Source organism: Haemaphysalis longicornis, unplaced genomic scaffold, assembly GCF_048455015.1.
Source record: "Haemaphysalis longicornis isolate Haplotype H1 unplaced genomic scaffold, Haemaphysalis longicornis Haplotype H1 scaffold_7, whole genome shotgun sequence".
Taxonomy (NCBI): Eukaryota; Metazoa; Arthropoda; class Arachnida; order Ixodida; family Ixodidae; genus Haemaphysalis; species Haemaphysalis longicornis.
Genome location: NW_027526422.1, coordinates 76,271,566 through 76,291,525, shown reverse-complemented (window position 1 = coordinate 76,291,525; position 19,960 = coordinate 76,271,566). Strand labels below are relative to the sequence as shown.

The 19,960-nt window shown below is 48.7% G+C and overlaps 1 non-coding gene across 1 annotated transcript; it reads left to right on the top strand.

Annotated features, from left to right (window-relative positions):
- Positions 1-13,922: 13,922 nt before the first annotated feature.
- On the top strand, positions 13,923-14,053 carry LOC144147447 (U5 spliceosomal RNA). The gene has a single exon (XR_013317937.1). It is a non-coding gene; the product is annotated as a U5 spliceosomal RNA (small nuclear RNA).
- The last annotated feature ends 5,907 nt before the right edge of the window (positions 14,054-19,960 follow it).

The window sequence follows — 19,960 nt, the reverse complement described above, 5'->3', positions numbered from 1 at the left end:
CAGGGTGCGCTGGGCGTGCTTGTAGGGCAGCTCGAGGGCCGTCGCTTCGAGCTCGCCACAGTCGGCCATGCGGAAGCAGCCGGTCTGGTGCATCATGACCACGGGGCGCGGGCAGAACTGGTCGTCCGTGCAGCCCAGCTCCCCGTTGGCGGGCTCGTAGAATACGCCCTCGCGCACCTGGGCGGGGTCGAAGCGGCGCCGCCAGCGGCCCTTGACGCCCAGGGCGCAGAGCAGCACCAGCGACGTGTTCTCACCCACGCTGCCCCATGGCAAGCACTCGTAAGAGCCGCAGCCCTTGAGCAGCGGCACAGCCTGGGTCAGCTGCGCCTCCATCTTCCAGCGCTGGTGCACCGAGTCGTTGACGAAGTCGTGCTCGCGGCAGCGCATCCGCCGACGCTTCGACGGCGCTGAGCTCTCCGTGTTACTGTCATCAGACTGTTGCCGGGATGGAGACGCCTTCCCCGTCGCGAGCATCGCCTCGAACTCCGTCTTCAGGGCGACCCCGCGTTCACGGTGCAGACAGCAGTCGTAGTAAGATTTAAAGCCGCTTTTGGCATCGCCCTGCATCACGTGGTGGTCTCTGCGGGCAAAGTACCTCGACACCCTCTTCTTCGCTTTGCTGCTGAGCTGAGGCGGCCAGCCTATGGCGCGGCCGATCTGCGCAGCTGTCTCTCCCTGGGCGCCTATGTATAGCAGCTGCAGCGCGCTGGCGATCTGGTACGGCGACAGCAGCACGTTCTCCTTCCGCTCGTCACCGGCTTTGCATCCGGAGTGCACCGCTCGGTGGAGGTCGATGCCCAGTTGCAAGATGGCGTTGCTCAGCTTCGCGTCGGCCTTGCGAGTCGATGAGCGGCGCCTGCTTCGCTGCCTGTGTCGAGAACAGAAATTTGGTGTGTCACAAATGGCAGAGACCACGCAGTTGTTTTGTGTTTCTGACGAATAAGTAAAAAATGAGTTGGCTTGGGCTTTGCCAACCACGGAATATCTAAAAGCACATTTTCTCCCGCCTACTTTATTACTCGCAAGGTTTTGGTTTTGAACGATTTGAAATCTCCCGCTGACATCACAGCATGAACCGCGAGTGGCTGTGGCTGTATCTGCGAGCGCTACAAACAAGTATTCACGGATCTCGTCTTCCATCTTCGGGGGGAAACTATAGGGGGCTTGAGAAGTTGTATATTCGTATAAAACATGGCGAAGCGTGTCAAAGCAAGCATTGCTGGCATTATAAACATTTTTACAGTAAAGCTGTGTGCAGATACCGCAACAGGAAAATAACTTCCATAGAGCTATCCAAAAACTGAATAGAAAAATCCCTGTACTTCCTTTTGTTTTAGGTGCGCGATGTCCGAATTGATCATTTTTCCTTCCGTTATCTGTGCAGAATCCCAATACGCAATTCGGGGGAACTTTACCCTGAGAGTTCTCGTTCGACCAGTATCATTTGGAGAGGTTGCACTTTACCCCCAAAAATAGTTCCGTGTTCCTGTAATCTTGCAGCCCCCTTTACTCAAAGTACGGATTTCATCTGACATATACATAGATTGCACATGACATCACAGCCCTCTCTTCTAACGTTCTGAACCACTTCCTGGAAAACAGAGCATCTGATAAGTGTGCAACAGTTCGCCGTGCTTTTGGGCCACAAACATGGCAGCAATGCTGACGTTAGTCCAAGCCGTCTATACTATTGGTATCACGAGGGATATCCAACAGGGCCACTTGCCCCACCTCCAAGATGCGCCATCATGTACTCCTCCACAAATGATGCACCCCGCCCGCGATGCAAAGGGTTTGCGCCGGGTCAAGACGAAATCTTGCCGACGCCCTTGATCTAGACTACTTAACAAAAAATGCTAACCCTAAACAATTATTTTGCCCCTGAAGAGAAATGGCGGAAGCGTGTACGACCTTTCACTCTCGGCCTCCGACTTGGCTTCCGGCTCCAGCTTTGCGACTTCCTCGGAAGGCTTGGTATCCGGAACGTCCTCTGCACCGGACTTGCAATCTGGCAGGGGTATTTCATCGTCGCCCTCCTCGTCTTCCTTCGTCTTGGCGGCGTCCGGCTGGGGCGCACCGCCATCCTTGCCGGGCTCCTGCTGCTTGTCTGGCTCGTACCCTTCGTCCAGAGGCCAGGACGGATTGCGTACGCTCGTCGCCTGCGTGAACGTGGGCGCGTTGGTGGTCGTCGGGAAGGTGGTGGAAGACGGGTCGTGGCTCATGGTGCCGGCTGTAGCTCCGTTGCTGCCAGCTGCGTCCTGTGCGCTGCAGCTGCCGGGGACGGGACACCCGCGCTGTACGGAACACCTAAAATGGCGCCGCTACGAGCTCGAGCCACGAGTGCACGCACTGCGACAATCTTCTTCCTCTCCTTCTAGTGGCGAGCAGGCACTCAAGAGAAACTACAAAACGTGGCTGATTAGCGACGTCAATTTGTGTACGCATTTTGTAAAAAATCACGATAGACAAGAAAAAAATTATAAGTTCGGTCCTGTGATAAAATAAGCATCCAACAAAGCTGATCACCATGTTATTGAAGAATAACTGTGTTTGATTGTGGTGGTGGCGGCGGCTCTAAACCGACACACCGTTCGAACCTAGGTTTATGTTTGGAAATGCCGGCGCGTCGTAAAACGTCAATTAAACGTGTTGATACGGCGCGCCACCTTCTGAAATCCACCGAAAGGATACCTGTAGTATCGTGATTTTCGGATCCTACCATTTCAGTGTTCTACCACCAGGCGGCTGAGACGCCATCTTGAATAAAGGTTCTGTAGCAGCAGCTCCAGCGACATCGCTAGATCGAGCGCCGCTCCTCGCGCGGCAGCCCAAGCGACATGGCGGGACAGGCGCGGCCGCGCGAGCGCACGAGGACACGGGGTCTCGCAGAGTTCCGACAAAATAGAATCTTGTTTTGCCTTGCGACGAACGGTCGTCCTGCCTGAGGCTCCTTCTTCTCGCCCGACATAGCGCCCTACAGTTCTCTTGGCTTCCACCGTCAACGTATACGTTCTCTCTGTAGTGCCCGTTCGTTGCGACACTGCAATACCAAACCCCTTTCATTGATGAAAAGAATGCGCATGACTGAGCTAAGAAAATATTTACAATATAAAATCCGCAGTGTTCGAAAAAAACCCGAGCAATCTCCACTAACGTGCAACCTGGGGAGGGGCGAAGCATGCAGTGTATAAGTGTATTTAAGGAATGCAAGTCTCTCTTGCCAAACGGCGCGCGCTGATTGGGCACCGGAAAAGAGGCAATTGGCGGTGAGATGTTTGAGTGGCGCCCTCTGGCTCTGACGTCAGCTTAGGGACTCGGTCCGCTGTCGTCTGCTACACTCCGCTAGTAAGGTGCAGCAATACTTGTGCTGAAATCACCCGCTTTGTTGCTTTAGTGGATTAAAAGCCCTTTTCTAATAATTCAGTTGTTTTTCTAGCTTATGCCAGCTCTGAATTTTCAAGCTCAAGCTGTACCCCGCACAAGTTTTCCATACACGAGGAACGAGAGAACAACTTTCTTCAGAGCATCGGTAAGAAGATCGTGTGTAATTCGTCCTTTCTATCTTATTTGCGAGGTGTAGAGCTCAGGGCTCCTCGATAAGTGTTCAAAATGAGTAGGCTTCGCTAAAGTGTTTTTTTGAGATTCTCTCATGAAGACTCAAGAGTATAATGCTATCAAGCAGCAAGCCCCAACACGCGCATCGCACAGCAGGAAATAAAATGGCTCTCCTCTATTTTTTTTTTTTTTTTTTTTGCTGTTGTTGACTTGTATCAGATGGATTTTTTTCTGTTCCCACACACATTATTTTCTTCATCGTGACAAACATGTTATTAGGAGGTTTGGGGATGTTTGGGACGTTCACGAAGTTCGTGTGACATTTTCTTCAGGCTGTATGGCATACATTACTTCTTCACAAATTGGCTTATGTTGTGGCTGCGTGAAACAATGTGCATATCTAAATCGTGCGTTGTTTATTTACATGCAAACGCAGTGAGAAGGTTTGTGCTACGCCATAGCGAACGTGCCTAAGACAACGTTGTCCAGAGTACTCCAAGGCGGCGTTTGGGCTCCCAATTTCTATCGTAACCACCGTTATCATGACGAACTGATTCACAACTAGAACAGTTATGGCATGATTGCGTTGTTGGAGGGTTGATATACTTGCTAACGAACACAATGAATAATATACGTGCTGGTTTCCACTATAACAAGAACGGATGAATGTTTCCAAGCAGCTCTTTGTTGTTTTCCAACACTTCCAGGCAAAGAACAAATCCTGGAATACTCGGAATGTCGTTCTATGAATTGAAGAAAATTACTCTCTTGATATGGACTGAGGATGCGGCCCACTAATCAGCTCGATTTTACTGTTGAATAAAGTTTTATCCTCCTCCTGCTCCTCCCCCTCTCGAGTGCAGTTTTCCTGTAACGCATATCTGAATATTGGGAAGGTGGCTGTGGGAAATGTACGGGAATATCCCTCCAGGTCTAACAAACATTGCGTCACTGTATTTTTACCGTAGATGTGACTCGTTTGGCTCAATAAACCTCCACACTGGTTAGAAGCCGATATAAAAAAAGCGCGCGCTTATTCACGAAGTGGATTATTTGGAACTCAACCTACCGTTTTTGCGGCCCATAATGCATGTCGGCATACTTTTATGCAGTGAAAACATAAAGTGATGTGATACAATACTTTCGAGCTTTCAGCAAGGTTATGAAAACAAGTATTTTACTTTACGTACGATTAAATTCCTTCTGTCAAAGCCGAGAGCCCCGAAGGGCTGGAATTTGTTCTGGTCTTGCATTCTAGCTGTTGTCGGTTATTAGCAGCTGGCTCTCCCCTTTGTTCAAAAATTGCTGAATACAGAGGCTGACGCCTAGTTCCGACTCTTCGCGCTCCGCGCGCAGGACCGGCTTCGCAAGGAATGGGGCGACGCCGGCAATGTTTCTTCCGCAGCGGTATTCGAAACTATACTTTAAATCACGCCTTGAGCTAGTATATGCGATTTGAAGTCTATTATTATGATAAAAAGTTACGCACACGTAAAATCTGTTGCGCGCAAGCATCACACGTCAACCGAGCGCAAAGGAACAGCAGGAAGAGCGAGCCCCAGTGAAGCAGACGACAAATGAGAATCCCTAAGCCGACGTCACGGAGGCGCGCTTCGCAGCGCCGCCTGTGGTCGCGCTCACCGCCAATAGGCGGAGCAATCGCACGCTTGCCGATGTGGTGGCGCCGTCTTTTGCGTTGAACCGCACTCAAGCAATTAAATGAGAGAAATACTTGTCGTAAGTTGGGCATGCCGCAGCTTGCTAAGAAGTATGCAAAGAAGTGGCGCGAGGTGCTGGAAAACGAGTGTACCGGTGTGTTCTTTTAGCAAGCTTTTTGCCCATGGAGATGAAACATTCTAAAGCGAGCCGTTGGAATGATGATAGTCGTGGTGTTTTATTACCGTGTCTACATGAGGCAACAGGAGACGCCGAAAGCCCGATCCCCAAGGTTCTTCACCCCTAAAACATTACAGCAGTTGGGGCTCGAGCACGGGGCATTCGTTCCTGAACTCACGATACGACCCGCTAGGCTACGAGAAGAACAGCGGAACTATTTTTAGCAGACGCATGAAAAAATACAACGACTGTTCCTTGCGAAACATGTTGATGGCGCTGAGTGCGCTCAGGGAACGCCTGGCTTGTACCCAGAAGGGAACGAAACCTCGCGGTGGTTAAACATTATATTTGTCCTGGAGGTAAAGCGGAAGGGCAAGTGGTCAGCGTCCCATGTCCAGGAGGTCGCGAGGCGGGGCCGATTCTCGTGCTCGTTTTACCAGAGCGAGTATTGCGGTGCCGAGCTGCTGAGGGTTCGCTGCCACTTTTCAGGGGTGGGAGAATGAAGGTATTTTGGTGGTGCGGGACGCTGTGTGGTCAAGGGAAGGCAAATGCTTAGGAATTACGTGGGAAAGAGGATTGGGAGATGTGTGAGAGAATGGTGTGATTATAGAGTGTCTGACTGAAGGCGGCGTGCGAAGAGCCATCGCGCTGGCTTGCTGGGCTATAATGTAACCCAGCGCTTATACATAGGGTTGAGTGGGGTAAGGGATCGGAGGCCACAAGGGTATCGTTTTCAGTTGTTTATGTAGTGGGAAAGGGCACAGCTGTAGGTAAATCTAGCGGTGGCACAGTTGCGCTAGAGTCCTGACGTCCTGTGGTGTTTGGCCTCGCAAGCGCCCAGCTGTGGAGAGCACGGGATGCCGCGCGTGTCGCTTCGTTTCCAGGAAGAGTAGAGTGGCCAGGGGTGCGGAGGGTTGTTACAGCGGTGTCTTCGGAAAGACGGTGAAGGATAGGCAAATAGAGGACAGTGACGGCTGATTTACTTTTCACTGACCTAATCCTATCCCTCCTCTTGGGAAGAGCAACGACTAACCGCCTTTTGTAGAGGAAAAAAGCCGTGTCACTGTCTCGAGAACCCGATTCGAGGACCCGATTCAGAAGCATGCAGTCACCCACCACCATGAAGGGAAGAAGACCTCGCCCTGAACATGAAAGCTCTACGAATCTTCCCGGCGCAAGAAGTATTTCGAATGTGCTTCGTTGCTCCAAGTAAATTTACCGGTAAAGTGGTGGCGTGAAGGAAAATTATCAGCATATTTGTAACTTGAACCCGCAATCGTGGCGTTGAACCCCAAGGCATCACCTTCCCGCTACGGCGTCGAACAGAACGCTCACTTCAGCAGATTTCACAGCCTATCTCCCCGGCAGATAGAAAACTCATGCCAACCAGGTAACTCAGCCAGATGGGCAGCCAGGGCCTGGAAGTGTGGAAATCGTTTGCTTAGACAAACTAATTACCCATTACTAAACAGGAAAGTCCCGTACAGGGGCTCTAAATTTCGAGCTACTCTGCAGCACAATTTAGCAGTGCCACTAATGTACAACATAAATAAAATAAACAATACAGCTCCTGGAGAGCGTCATATACGAATTTATTAAGCGTCCGCCGTTGGAAAACCAGACAAGCATTCGCTTTTGCGTTGCTTAGTTTGATGTTGCCGACAAAGCGACATCACATTTGGGTAAAAGACTGAACTGTTGGCTGGAGTGAGTGAGTGAACGCTTTATTTTGCCCGAATCGGGGATGGGGAAAGAAGGGAGGTAGAATCCCCTTCTGTAGCCCCCCTTCCGCTCAGATTTACAGGGGAAAGGGACAACCTATAGTCACTGTGAAAATAATGCTTGGAGCTGCGTTTGCCGCAGTGTGACCGCAGCAAGGGTGGAGATGGAACTAATACCATCTGCGGCAGAGGCAAGTTTCAGTGACCTAGTTTAGTTTGGGAAGAAGGTAAGTAGGTGTACAGAAAGAGCTCAGCAGAACAAAATTGCCAGAAATCTTGCGTGTTAAAGCACACAAGCAACTCAAAAGCTCCTAGCCTGGTTCATTTATTAACATTTCATTAAAATATAGCGTAAATTAGTGGTAAACCCGCACGCGCGATGCCTACAGAGCGTAGTCAAGGCAAAGAAGCAGCCGCGCCAGGCCCATCGTGATCGGCAAGCACACTCCAGAGAGGGGGAAAGGCGGCCAGCGCTCCGCGACCGCTGCGTGCGAGAGTACGTTTCCCCCTCGTCCGATGGAACGGTCTATATTTCGTTCTAAATTGAGTAGCCCTTTCGGGCTTCGGCTGGGATCAGCGGAGCTTCTCCCAAGCGTACAATCCCTGGAAGAGCCCGACCCCAGGCCAAGGGGACGCGGGTACCCTAGCAATTTTATATACCGGTGGGTGTACTTCAAGACGACCCTCTGCTTACTGAAGGACGTTTATTTCCAGTTTTTGTGATAGATGCACACATAAAGAAACCTTGAGGCCGTGTGTACTTTGATAATCCTATCGGGCACAGTGCGGCAATATTGTAGTCTCGTTGCGCCGTCGCTCACGCGATCACTCTCATGTGGCTGCCTCTGCGAGCGACTGGGACATGAGACGAGCAATTGCGAATCCCCGCGGCGTCGCTCAGAAAATCGCTGCGTGTGGTTACCGCTTATGAAAAGCACTGGTTTCTGCCTATTTTGTATTGCCTCCACGTCAGCAAAATGTACACTGCTCTTTATTGCGGAGCTTTGTTTTTTTTTTTTCGCACTTTTAATATCGAAACGCGACACTGCCAGTATATGCGACATCAAACCTGGACTTGTGATGTAGTAAGTACCAGTTACGTGTGTTCAAGGAGTTAACTTGCGTTGGCGCTAATTGAAGGTCATCACATATCCTTGCAGTACATATCCTTAAACCTTGACCTGTGTTTAGTTCGTGTACGTATTAATCCCGACCAGCTATAACCACACTAACCCTTTCAAGCGCACGGAACGTTTGAAATTCGAACTCTTCACCTAAAATAAAACGACGCCAAGAAAGTGATGATAACCTGCCTGGGTTCATCATCATCATCGTCACCAGCCTATCTACGCCCACTGCAGGGCAAATGCCTCTCCCATGGATCTCCATTTATGCCGGTCCTGTGCCAACTGCGTCCAAGTTATCAATCCCCGCAGACTTCTTTATCTCATGATGGAATGTAACACCGCAATAAACGACGAAGGACACAGAAGGAAATTCACAAGACGGGCACTGTCCCTTTCACAAGACGGTCGCTGTTCCTCAGCGCCCGTCTTATGAATTTTCCTCTATGTTCCTAGTCGTTTATTGCGCTGTTACATTCCATCATGAATACGTACCAACTCGGAGAATTTTCAATCTTGTTGCAATACATTTCTTTATCTTATCTGCCCGTATAACTTCTTCTTTATTTCCCACTTATTTCCCACTTCCCACTTCTTCTTTATTTCTACTAACATGTCCTTAACACGCATTTGTTCCCTGACCCACTACGCTGTCTGCTTGTTCCATTAATGTTACACCTATCATCTTCCGTTCCATTGCTCGCTGAGTAGTCCTCAATTTAAGGTGAACCCTCTTAGTGAGCCTCCATGTTTCTGCCCCGTAGGTGAGTACTGATAAGATGACGCTGTCATACACTTTCTTTTTCAGCAACAAAGGTAGGCTGCCATTCATAATCTGAGAATGCCTACCTAATGCACTCCACCCTATTCTTATCCTTCTAATTATCTTTGACTCATGGTTGGGATCCGGGGTGCGTATAGGCGTCCCCTGTCAGCACAGCCAAGTGACGCATGGCACCATCTAGGGACATGTTTGAAGCTATGTCCACGTGCTTGTGGCCCTTTATTTAACCTCCGCCACACGCGCAACTCACCGTGAGGAAGCCGCTGCATGGCGCCAACTACAAACTAGCACGCTTCCTAGCCTCTCGCTCCGGCACTCATTCTATCCTACCATGTACCCGGACAGATGCCCATCCTGCGGAGGACACCCGAACTTGTACCACTCCACATGGGAATGCCCCAAACCCCCGACCCAATTGCCTATACCCAGCCCCTCCCCCTCCGGATGGGAAGCCGCTCTTTCCAGCTCAGCCTTGGACGGCCAGCGCGGACTGATCGACCGGGCAAGACGGATCGCAGCAGCAAATGGGGCCCTGGACTAAGGGCACCACCCTCTGAGGGCTAAATAGTCTGACTTTATAATAAAGTTTTCTACTACTACTACTACTACTACTACCGCCCAGAACCGCTTGCTCTCGTAGTGTAGTAGTTCCGCTCCTTCGAAGCAACCATCCTAACCCGGGTTGAAATCCCGTTACAGCTTTTTTTTTTTCATTTTCAAGGGTTTATCATATTTGAATATTAACATTTGTTATCACGCATATAATCTATTTATGACATCTTTATGCATTATAAAATGGATTTCGAGTATTTTCGTTGCCTTTTGGTCAGTTTCAGCTATATACTGCTTCTCGTACGTCTCTGTGGGTTTGCCCCTTTTAGGTCGGTTTCGGCTATTTCTGTTGAGTATTTCTCAACACCGGGGTTTTTAACCATTGTAAGACCGTTTTGACTGTTGTTTATTTCTGTTCGGCTGGTTTTGCATGCTTTAGGTACGTTTATGCTGTGATATAACCCCCCCAGCAAGCTAAGATGACTACTTGGCCCAAGTATATTCGCTTACAACTTCCACTGCCTCGCCACCTATCTCAAATTTACCGCTGTGCTCTCCCGAGGTGTTAGTCAAGTGATGGGTTAGTATAGATGTATATAAACTCCGAAATTCCGAGAAACCCCTGGTAAACGTTACACAAGAGAACGCCTGTGGCCAGGATGTGAGCGAAAGTTTGCCTTGCGTCGCGAATCCAATCCAACCCTCTAAATCACGCCGCCTACCTACTTCGAACGTTGACGCTGGGTTGCCGCCCACGGAGCCAGCGACACCCAGCGCCTCCTTCGGCAGATACGTGCAATACTGGGTCGGTCGCCGCGCGCCAGCACGTTCGTGGCGGGGGCGCGCTCCTTTCTCACCGCACCCCGTGAATCGTATTAGCAGCCCTTTGTATGTTTAAAAACAAATTGAGCTATTCTACATTACTTCTGCCACACAGTGCAGAAGAACAATTACGGATTTTCTCGGTTGAACTCGCGTATGGGATTGAAGGTCGAAACAAATTGGCGTGACGCCCAGAAGGGAAGCGCATGCGCGGGATAGCTCACGCGTCTTCGGACTGGCCCGCACAGATTTCTCGTGATCTGCCTGTTCTGGTTAAAAAGAAACAGCACTTTACTGTTTTCCACTCCCCTAAAGACGGTGTTTCGTTCAGTCGTTTTAACATATTTTGTGTCGTGTTTGCCAGGGGAGAATGCCGCCGCGGTCGTTTCGCGGTATGGATCTGCGAATTGTTACCAAAACTTTCTACGAGAACGTTTGACGGATGAAGGGCGGAAGCTGTGTACAGCAAGCTACGTGTACGACGTGGAGCTCCACTGGGCTTGCGCAGCTCCGAGTTCGTGTTGCCCACCTCTGCATGTAGACAGAAAGAAGCTCCTTCCAATGCAAAAAACCCAAACGCAACGGACTTGCGCGCGGCGAGTTTTAGAGGGGCTTCCCCAACAACCCGCACCCAGCCTGCGTTGCTCGGGTCGGCTCGGGTGTTGGGAACTTTAGGCTTAGCATTGTGGCGGATATTTGATCATTGCGAATGACAAACCCTAACACAACTTTTTACCACACTATCATCCACTTTCCCGCATGTGGAGCTTTATTTTCGCAATAACTGCGTTTTGAGGCGATCGGTGACTAAGGCATGCAGCTGCCGAGGCCTGTTTTGATTCTTCCGCGCAGGTAGCGCCATCGTTCGGCCACTCACCACACTTTGTAGTCACGACGGGGCACTCCGGAAAAAAATTCCCGCGCCTTCCCGCGAGGGGAACACGAGTAAATGCAGAGCATTGGGGCCCCAGTTCGGCGGCGTATGCGCGCCGCTTAGCGGCCTTGTCTTCTGCTGTCGATGACGTTGCCTCTCGCGGTACCGTACTACCAAAAATAAAATGGCGCTCCCACTAGGACGGCGCTACCTGTCAGTCAAAGCTCCAGCGCAGGTTCCCTATGAGGGTGTTAATTTTTTGCTCAAATCAAGAATCAAATAAATACAGGCTGGTGTGATGTATATGATTCTGTAGAGCACAAATGCCTGTACAAAACGAAGGCTGTCTGCTTCCTTGAGTCCCCATTGTCTATTTGCCACTCTGCGTATCATGTGAATGACCTGTTCGCTAGACGCCTTTGCGAAGCACTTTTGAGGGCGATTGGCGGTGAGCGCGACCACGGGCGGCGCTCCGAAGCGCGCCTCCGTGACGTCGGCATAGGGATTCTCGCATTTGTCGTCATGCTTCACTCGGGCTCGCTCTCCCTGCTGTTTATTTGCGCTCGGTAGACGTATGATGCTTGTCCGAACCACATTTTGCGTGTGCGTAACTTTTTATCATAGGAATAGACTTAAAATCGCCTACACTAGCTCAAGGCGAGATTTAACGTATAGTTCTCGATACCGCTACGGAAGAAATATCGCCGGCGTCGCCCCATTCTTTGCGAAGCCGGTCTTGTGCGCAGCGCGAAGAGTAGGAGCTAGGCGTCGGCTTCTATTGTAAGCAATATTAGAACTCTTCTAGTACACTCTGGCAATATTAAGGGAACAGCCAGCTTCAAGTAGCCGTCAACAGCCAAAATACAAGACCAAAACGAATACTAGGCCTTCGCGGCTGTCGGCTTGGCAGAAGGCATTACGATTCCCGGTAATCGCATGTAAGGTAAATCAGTTTTGAACGCTCGAAAGTATTGTATCACATCACTTTACGTTGTCATGGCATGAAAGTTTCCCGACATGCACTATGGGCCACAAAAACTGTAGGCTGAGTTCCAAATAACCCACTGTGTGTATATATAGGCGCGTGCTGTATTTATAAAGGCTTCTAACCAGTATGGAGGTTTATTGAGAAAAACGAGCCACGTCTGCGGTAAAATAATAACACTATGTTTGTTCAGAGCTGGAGGGATGTTACGTTACATTTCCCACAGCCATATCTTTCCAATATTCAGATATGCGTTACAGAAAAGCTGCACTCGAAGGGAGGAGGTGGAGGAGGAGGGGGAGGAGGAGGAGAAAACTTTATTGAACTGTAAAATCGAGATGATTAGTGGGCCGGGTCCTCATTCCAGGACAAGAGCGTAAGATTAATTTTGTTCTTTATGCCTGGAAGTAAAAGTTGGAAAACAATAAAGAGCTGCTTGGAAATATTCATCTGTTTCGTTTCTTGTTATATATGCACGTATACTATTTATTGCGTTCGTTAACAACTATATCAAGCCTTCAACACCGTAATCATGTCGTAACTGCTCAGGTTGAGAATCAGTTCATTATGATAACGATGGTTACGATAAAAATTAGCACAAAAGCCGCCTTCGAGCACTCTGGACAACGTTGTCTGAGGAGCGATCGCTGTGGCGTAGCACAAACCTTCTGTTTGTATTTGGATGAGAATAAACAACTCACGCTGCAAATATACGCCTTCATGCACGCAGCCATAAGGAAAGCCAATTTGTGAAGAAGGGAATCATGTATGCCATACTGCCTGAAGAAAATATCCACACAATCTTTGTGAGCCTGCCAAACAACCCCAAACTTACTAATAACTTATAAGACGTTCGTGGCGAAGCAGAAAAATTAATGCATTGGGCACAGAAAAAAAAACATTCATCTGATACAAGTCAACGAAAGAAATAGAAGACAGCCGCTTTATTTGCTACTGTGCGATGTGCGAATCCGCTGCTTGGTGTGGAGCATTCAGACTGCTCAGTCTCCATAAGAGCACCTCAAAAATACTGTAGGGAACCGTACGCATTTGGGATACTCATCAAGCAGATCTGAGCGTTGAGCCTCGCGAATAAGCTAGAAGGACGAGTTAGACCCGATCTTCTGACCGATACTCTAAAGAAAGTTGTCTCTCTCTTCGTGTGTTGCAAACTTGTGGCGGATACAGCTTGAAATTATTCAGATGTGTCAGAAGCCGGCAAAATTAACTGAATTACTAGAAATACGCATTTTAATGCACTAGAGCATCAAAGCGGGCGATTTCTAGCGCAGGCAGTGCTGCCCTCACACGCGGAGTGTAGCAGCGGAGTGGCTGCACTCACAAGCGGAGTGTAGCAGACGACAGTGGCGCGAGTCCCTCAGCCGACGTCAGAGCCAGGGGGCGCCACTGAACCGCCGCGGTTCGTGCTGCGGCCGCCTGAGAACCTCAAGTGTGCGGTGCCTATATGAATGCATCACTTATCAACAGTAAATTTCAACTGTTTATATAAAAAGAAAAGTGTATTTTAGACTGCGCAACTGAACCACTGAAAAAGTTATTTACCTAGCGTGACCATAATTTATTGAATCTGTTACAAACACGTAAGATCACCGGCGATTGTTGGCCTACCACCGTAAAGGGCAACTTTTAACAAACCGATTAAATTTAAGCGCTCAGACCTCTCCTCAAATCGTGCTTGCGAGTTGATCTTTCGCCTTTTACTAAAGATCACCGTGGGGTGGGGTCGCAAATGAGCTTGTGAGCAATTTTTGAATGGCCCTGGCCGTTTGGCTGGGGCCTCCTATATAAACCAAAATCAGAATTTAGCTTCACATGTGTGCAGTTCTGTGCGTTTCCCTCTGCTGTCCCAGTGGATAGTGCAGGGCATATGCAATGCTTACGAACAGTGTCTCTGTTAACTCTGCATTCAAAGCACATTGAACACGTCCACGGGAACTATGCGGGAACTATTCTGCGGCGGGCAAAGAGCCAACGTCAGGACGCCTCGTGTGCTTGTGGAGACACGGCTACGAGTGTGCCAATCCTTCCCGAGGCGACTTGCAGATCCCGCTGCCTCGAGTTGATGACGAAGAGCTGGTGGAAGTCTACAATGCTGAGGAAGACTTTGCACCCATCACTCGCCGCGAAGACCTCTTCGATGCATATGATGACGATTACTAGCACCGCATCCATGCAAAAAGACAATAACTTTGTGTCCGGCAATACTCACCTAAAACAGCTTCGCCTTTTCTGAGTGCAAGCTTCCCTGAATTTTTTTTTTTTTTAGAGAGTGTGTTGGAGATGTTTGCTAAGATAAAAGGGTAATCAACATGGTGCGAGTCATTATTGGCCGTGAGGGCCAGCACAGGACATGTTTGTGCTGCAAATGTTTTAAGTGCAATGCACTTCTTAAGCGACCCTGAACCTGCGTCCACCGGCGATGTCCGCGCACGTGGAGATGGGCGCGCGCAGCCTGGCCGCTGACATGGCACATACCCACGTGGGGGATTGGCCAGGAATCTCCTCGTCTTCCTTGGCAACGGGGGGAGATGGGCGCGCGCTGCCTGGCCGCTGACATGGCACATACCCACGTGGGGGATTGGCCAAGAATCGGGCGTGAGAAGGGCTAGTGCACCTGCTTAAATGAGTACTGACACGAAATTTCAAAGCTGGACAACACAAATAGGTGTCTGTGAATAAATGCATCTTTCTTTCTTTGTAGTTGTGTGTGTGTGTGTGATCTCTCTTTCGCGAACATTACCCAAACCGCGCAAATTCAACTCGTGCATTCGCACTTCCACATTCTTCCCCTCGGGGAAATGCGGGGAATCTTTGACTTCACAAGTAGGATGCCTGATTTTTACCTCACTGCGGTGTTTGCCGCCTCGGGCCTTTTCTGACCTCTCAAGAGGATAAATGTACTTCGCAAGAGAAAAAAAAGGGGGATGGTGATCTTCCAGAGCGAGCAGTGCTTTTCCTTTTTCTTCTTTGCGTTGTGCAGCTCACAAGTCAAGGAACACAATTACGCCCGAGTGCTGCATTTTTAATTTTCAAATTCACGAATACTGTACCCAAGGTCGTGGTGAACCTAAAGTGGTGAACCTATTCTGCTGACCTCCACCCAGTTGTAGGTCAGCAGAAGTTAACTTTTTCGGAAGGTTATTGGCAAGACCACAGTTTCTTGTGCACCTACTTTTCCCTTACTGCTGATTCCTGCAGTTTGCTAAGTGTTGAGGCAAATCGAGGCTAAGAGTGCAGGTTAGCGAGACAAGAAGAGTGAGCATGAATAAAAAAATGTGGAAGTGGAAGTTCTGCACTGAAGTTGCCTTACTGCCTTTTTGCTGTAACGGTTAGAAAAGTGCGCTAGTTTGCAAAGTAGCACCCGCTGTAAACACCTGCTTGTTACTTCCAACTGCACGTTACATAATTATGTATATGTGGAATGTGGTGTGTAACACACACACACACACACACTTACACATACACACACATATTTGGGTAAAGGAACTTTTGGCTACGCACATTTATGAGCCTAAAACTATTTACTCGACAACACAGAACTTTTCTTTAGGCAATTAAGCCCACACCCGAAATCTTATCTTGCATGGCGTGGTTGCTACAAAACATAAGCCTTTACTCCTGTCAAAAGCCCACCCCAAAGGCAATAAAAACTGACAAAGTCAATGTGTTGCATTCCAACAAGTCAAACCGAACTTAAAAAATAAATGTAAGTTCAGGAATAATGACAAAATGGTGATAACTGCTCACCACATCAAAGCATACATAAATAGGAACTTTAGCAAAAAAAAAAGTCTTATCACACTATCAGTCCTTCTAGGTTCACACGCAATGCAACCTGTTCACCACTCCCACATTTGTTGCTTTGAACACTGCACTGGGTGCCGAACCCGTGGTAAGATTAGAATTTGGCGCAATGCTCCAGTTCTTGTCGCAGCAGCACTTCTATATTTGTTATGCACACAATTTGAGACACAGTTTGGATGTATTTCATATTAAATTATCTGCTTACCCTTGTTAAAAGCAGTTTAATCGCACTCCGTGGCACTGGGTTGCTGGCTACAGGTCACGACAGCAACCGAGGGCCTCGAGCTGTCGTTTGCTTTTGCAGTAGATGTTAGCACCTGGTCAGCAAGCTACTTTCTTGCGTCCGGTGCAGCAGAACCACATGCGGAACGTGCGCGGATGCGACAGCTTGAAGCTTGTGGTCGCACAAGCACAAGCACAGGGAATGCAAGTGCGAGAGTCCGTCCCCCTGCGGATGCAAGCCTGCCCCTTCCTCCACGCACCCAGTGCCCTCTACAGGTTCGTTTTGAACGCTCCTTCTACTGTTTCGAGAAACTACCAAAAGAACCCTCTGCTGTTTGGACTTGGTAGTAGCCTCGGGGTAGACCCACGGGTTTCGGCACGAATAACCCGGGTTTGAGCTACCCCAGTGCCAAAATTTTCACAAGACTTGTAATATTTCTTTACCGTAAAATGTTCTTTTGGCTCAGTTCTCAAAAACAAGGGTGGCCTGGTATCTCGTAGGTAGGTCTAGGGATGGGGCATGGCGTATCAACGCATTGAATGAACTTTCTGCCTCGCACCGGAATATTGCAATGTGGGCCACAGGCATGCAACCTAGCCCATCATCCTAGTGCCACTGTAACACACTGGTGGGGCCAAAGCATGTCTTCCAGGTTGACAGCCGACCAGTAAAGAAGGAGTCCTCACTGGGTTAAAGGAGGTTAAATATCGGCTGTATGCGAAAGTGGCCTCGTGAATGGGGAGCGTTTTGATCTCAATGTGGCTCTCCTGGGAGGAGGAGGAGGAGCCTTGTTGTGGGGGACGCATTAGGATGTGCAGACAAGGCCTATTATTTTGAACTAGGCCACTTGATAGTTAAAAACGGTGCAACGGGGCAAAGGGTGTGAGTGTCCACAAAATGAGGGCATGTTGTTATGTACCTGTAACCACCTTGCCATGTAACTACTTCTGTTTACAGGGTGAATAAAGCATTGTTGCCTGTCTCAGTCCCTGGGAGCCTGTCTTAGCACTGTCGGTGAGTTAGCGGGGACCAAGTTTCGCATGCCCCGTATGCCGCATACTGATGCAGGAGACTGGCTAAGAGTGATTAGGAATGTGTGTTAGCCACACCCTAGAGGTTTGGCTGACTGTTGGCAACACAGTCTGCAGATGGTAGTACTACCAATAAAAGGTTAGTAACACGCGCTGTGCTTAGCTTTACTGTTCTCACTGATGGCTTCTGTAACGCAAAAACGTCCTAACGAAAGAAAAAAAAAGCTTTATGTGGCCAAAATCGAACCTGGGTCCCTCGTGTTATGGAGCCGGAGTATATCCATTGCTCCGTTTCGACATGGTCGAAGGGGTTTGGAAAATTTAGATGACAACCGAAGAATCCGTGACAAGAAAGCTTCGCGTTCGTTCAACCATCGTCATTGTTTGACAGAGGGGTGCACGATTTTTTGGCCATGCGGACATCAAACCAGAACAGCCCCCTTAGAACACTTGATGCTGAAAAATTTTGCAGTTTTCCCAGCACTAGTTTTAAAGGGGTCATGCAGACAAAATACAAGTTTGTTGTATTCGAAAGATTTCCCATTTTATAGTGCCCCCCAGCACTTGCCTGGAAGCAAACAATGCTTTATTTACTGCGAAATTAATCAATTTAAGTTAAAATTTTGATTCTCCCGTCAAATTGTGCGTTTTAACGACGTCCGCAATGACATAATAGAACGGGTGTTCAAGCTAAACCTGGTGTGAAGCGGAGGCTTGTTTAGCGTTAGCAGAGTCCTTCAATGCTTTACTGGTCACGAAACTGCTCCGCAACTCAATGGGAGAGCTTCATATGCTGCGTTTGGCCGCCGCGCGGTGGCGCCACCCTCTCACTGAGGTCACTCCTCGGGCGGCGTTGCGCTGGCTCGAACGGCGGAGCCGCGGCGAGTGGTGTTTGTTTTGTGCGGGAAAAAAAATGTAATGTGCATATCGCGCTCTCGTGATGCGACTTAGTAATTAGTGCAACGACGATGCCGAACATGTGTTGCGTCCCGGGATGTCGTTCCTTGTACAACGATACCACAGAAAATGTTTCCTTGTTCTGTTGACCGAGCGACGGGCAGCTGCGTGAGAATTGGAGGCCCGCCATTCCAAGGCAAGCAACAGGAGATTTCAGCTTCGAATATAAGTATGTGACAGTGTGTGGAAATGCACTGTGTGTGAGAATGGAAAAAGCAATGTAACATTTTGAGCGCATCGTGGACCTAGAATTGTACAAGGCTAACTTAAAGCCGGATTTTTGTCGTATCAGTCAGGTTGTAGCGGTGCTTCGTTACGTGTTTGCAAACTTGTATTACCTTGCGCTTAGGCTCGCGTGTAAAAGAGCTTTGGGACGTCCTTGTGCTTTTAGTTTTCATATTTCGGCGAATTCTCCCTTAGTGTTCGTTTTGTTGTTTTGTAACCGCGCGTGGCCGATTCCGGTTCCTTATGTGGCGTTTCAACTGGAGCGCCCATTTGCTCTGTTTGTCGTACGTCCCGTCGGGCAATATTGTTTGAAATGGAAAGGATGCCACCTTGTCGCTAACTTGATCTTTTGTTTCTTCGACAATGTTCTCGATCCTATTTCCATGGATCTGAAATTAATAACGTTCCGAGAGTAATGCATGCATAGCAAACGCCGCACAACTCACTTTATCGACGTTCATCTGTGCATGTCACACTGCGGACTGCTTCTTCAACGTTTGTGTTTCATTCTAGTCTTTTGTAGTGCAGGAGATCGCTAGCTGGCTGCGTTCAGAAAAGCTTTGCTTAGTTCTTGGCTACGCAGAAACATTCTGTTTCCTCCGTGTGCTGCACATCGCAGCGCGAAAAAATAAATTTTTGTATGCTGGACCACGCTCTGTTGCCTCCCTTCGTAACATAAATTTTTTGTTGCGTGTGATAAAATCAGTTTTATTGTTCTTTTTTCGCTTCCTGTTTTTGCAAGTATTTCAAAGCGTGGATGCAGAAAGACACATGGTGCAACATATATCTCTTCGTGTTTTGATCCTTCGTGTTTCTTCAGCGTTTTTAGGTGTTCTCAAGTATGTACCCACTCATCGAAACGACAATACTATTGGGCTACCTCTTTTAGCGTTCTGTGCATTCCAGAGCAATCAACGGATTCATTAAGCGTAGTCTGAACGACGCGTACTTGGTTTCTTTCAGTTTTTTTTATTGTATTATCGATAGGCCCGCAGCAGTCCGTGACTACACAGCTACCGTATATGTGGTAATTACAACTTTGCTTTAAGAAAAGAAGCAAAATAGATATTAAAATCTGTAAACACGACGGCGCAGCGCTTGTGCCAGAGCACACAAAAGCCGTTGCCATTCGCGGCCGAAGTCTATGGTAATTTACTTCAAAAAATAAAACCCCATTGAAGGCAGGCGATATACACAATGACTGGACTATTCATTGCTAACTACTACAAAAAAAAAAAAAAAAAACACCTAATCAGCGCGCAGACACCAAAAGCAGCAAGCGTTTGCACGCCAAGAGCTGGCCAATACGCCGCACGCGCGGCGGCTGGATGACCTTCGTGCGGCGGTGGCGCCTGTAGTGGCGCGCGCGGTCCCTATATGAAACGAGCGCCGAAGTTTCGTGACCAGTAAAGCATTGATGTACTCTGGCGTTAGTCAACCTAGATA